At 44.8% G+C, this 2,460-nt stretch overlaps 1 long non-coding RNA gene across 1 annotated transcript; it reads left to right on the top strand.

Moving 5' to 3' along the window:
• The first annotated feature begins 230 nt into the window (after positions 1–230).
• LOC123102939 (uncharacterized) lies at positions 231–1,678 on the top strand. The gene is made up of 3 exons (XR_006449509.1): positions 231–484; positions 577–789; positions 887–1,678. It is a non-coding gene; the product is annotated as an uncharacterized lncRNA (long non-coding RNA).
• The last annotated feature ends 782 nt before the right edge of the window (positions 1,679–2,460 follow it).

The raw sequence follows: 2,460 nt of genomic DNA, 5'->3' as shown, positions 1-2,460 counted from the left end.
CTGTAATTTAACTGATTTTTTTCTTCCATCATTAACTGAAAATTTCTGAAATGCCACTGTAGTTGTACCTGCATGTTGTACTCCTGCATCTTCATCCATTTGTACTCCTGCATCATCATCCATTTGTACTCCTGCATCATCACCATCCATTTCATCTTCTGCAGGTGGAGTGCAGTTGAGGTCTGGGACAACCATCTTCTGTTGCTTTCAGGTACTACTCTTGTGCTTGGAATATAACCTGTAATAAAGAGTAGGAGTAATTTTAATACTTGTGCTTCGAGTACAAACTGTAATAAAGTGCTTAGAGTACTTTTAACTGTAATAAAGTGTGAATGATATCAAACCATCCAGCGAGGATGATATCCATAAGAGTATAAAATACAATGTGTGGGCAAGTACCACCAATGGAAATAAGAAGCTTGATGTTGCTTATCAAGAAGCTTAGGCAAAGGGCTCTAGCTGCCCTGTATTCTTGTTTTTCTCAGTAAGGACGTTCTCAACACTTGCTATTGCTTTTATGAATGTTCAGTTTGATTTCCTTGGGCTAATTGAATCTCCTTTCTTACAAACTTTCAGGTGAATACAAGTGGACAGTTTGTTGGTGTTGCTGAAATGACTGGTCCTGTTGATTTTGAAAAAACTCTAGAGTACTGGCAACAAGACAAGTGGAATGGTTAATTCTCTGTCAAGTGGCACATTGTCAAGGATGTTCCCAACAACATTCTCAAGCACATCATCCTAGAGAACAACGAGGGCAAACTGGTCACAAACAGCTGTGACACACAGGATGTAAGTGTCGATGAATGTTTATTATTTTCTGGTTCTCTGACATCCCAGATAGGCCGTACCTTATTGTTCTATTTACTCCTTTTTGTCGACAATTCAGATCAACCTTGAGCAAGGTATTCATATGCTTAAGATATTCAAAGAGCATGTCAGCAAGACCTCTATCAGGTTCAAAGTTCCCAGATAGGCCGTTTCAGCATGCTTGTAGGAGATGCTGGTTCTGTAGCAGATGCCTTGTTTTTTATGCCGTTTTGATGCCAGATAGGCCGACATTACTCTTTTTTCCTCCATTCGGTTGCACCTACCATCTCAATATCATCATCCACTGCTTGCCTGGACCAACACCCAGCTACCATCTTATTTTGGGTTACTTTGCCTGCCTGGCTGCCATGATTGGTTGGATGGTGATGTTTGTATCAGGGAGTTTGTTGACAAGAGCTCCACACTGACTACTATCAGGTTCAAGGAGACTTGTTATCACAGTCACTGCTCGGATCCAGTTAGGTAAACAAAATTTGCTGGGAACTCCAGTGCATAACAAAATTTGCTGGGAGTATTCAGTTTACTGACAAAATTTGCTACAGTTTATGATCTGCTACTCCTATTATCTGAAATGCCACGGTTATGATTTGCTAGTCCTTTTGTTCAAATTACTTACTCCATCAGTACTCTATCACTTAAATCAAATTATTAGTTCAAACTTAGTGGTTTCTCTGAATTATTCTACCAAATTCAGTTATACTCTTGACTACACTTGAATCAGTACATCTCTTGAATCACTTGAGTTTTGTTTATGCTTGCAGTTTGTTTCCAGCGACAGCAGAGAGATGTACTCCAGCAGAGGATCAAATGATCAGAGAGAGGAGATGAACCTGCCCAGCAGCAGCCGAGCCCAGCAGCAGCCCCTGGACGTGGGAGAGGAGGAGCGCCTGCGCCTGGATGTAGTGGCCGGAGGTGGGTACGCAGGTGGAGGTGGAGGAATAACCTGTGCTCGCCTCCACCTGGGCGCGGGCCAGGAGGAGCCCCTGTGCGTGGGCGGCAGCAGAGTACCAGCTCTACTCCAGCGGCGGTAGCGCCTGGGCAGGGGGCAGGGGGCAGAGGAGGTGGAGGGCGGAGGTGGAGGTGGAGGTGGAGGTGGAGGTGGAGATGGAGGTGGAGGTGGAGCTGGAGGTGGAGGTGGAGGTGGAGGGCAGAGGTGAGGGTGGAGGTGGAGGGCGGAGGCGGAGGCGGAGGTGGAGGTGGAGGGCGGAAGCGAAGGTGGAAGACGATCGATCGGGGATTCAAATTTTGAACGAGGGGTATTCAGGTCAATTGTCACGTTTTCACCTTGTCGGAACAGAAGCCCCAGCGACCTATATTTCGGAACGGAGGGAGTACTTTGTTAGCGATATTCCTGTAATTGGTTTGCATACTTTGTTTTATTATAAAGTAAACATATGGATGAATGGTTATCGAAATTCAGAGGTCCTACGACTGCATCAAGATAGCCTCTCTGGTTTTGTTTTTCTGATATACAATTTTTCTTTACGGAACAGAACGAAGAAGCTATAACAGATGCAAGAACATCTCTTCCTGGGCTTGAACGAGCCAGAAGTGGCTCCTTTCGTACCTCCTCCCTGTAGGCCTGCTTCATCCCTAATGGAATACATGGAGTAAATGATATTGTTATTTCTG

The sequence above is a fragment of the Triticum aestivum genome, chromosome 5A (genome assembly GCF_018294505.1).
Source record: "Triticum aestivum cultivar Chinese Spring chromosome 5A, IWGSC CS RefSeq v2.1, whole genome shotgun sequence".
NCBI classification, from domain to species: Eukaryota; Viridiplantae; Streptophyta; class Magnoliopsida; order Poales; family Poaceae; genus Triticum; species Triticum aestivum.
This window is presented reverse-complemented; position numbering and strand designations above follow the sequence as displayed.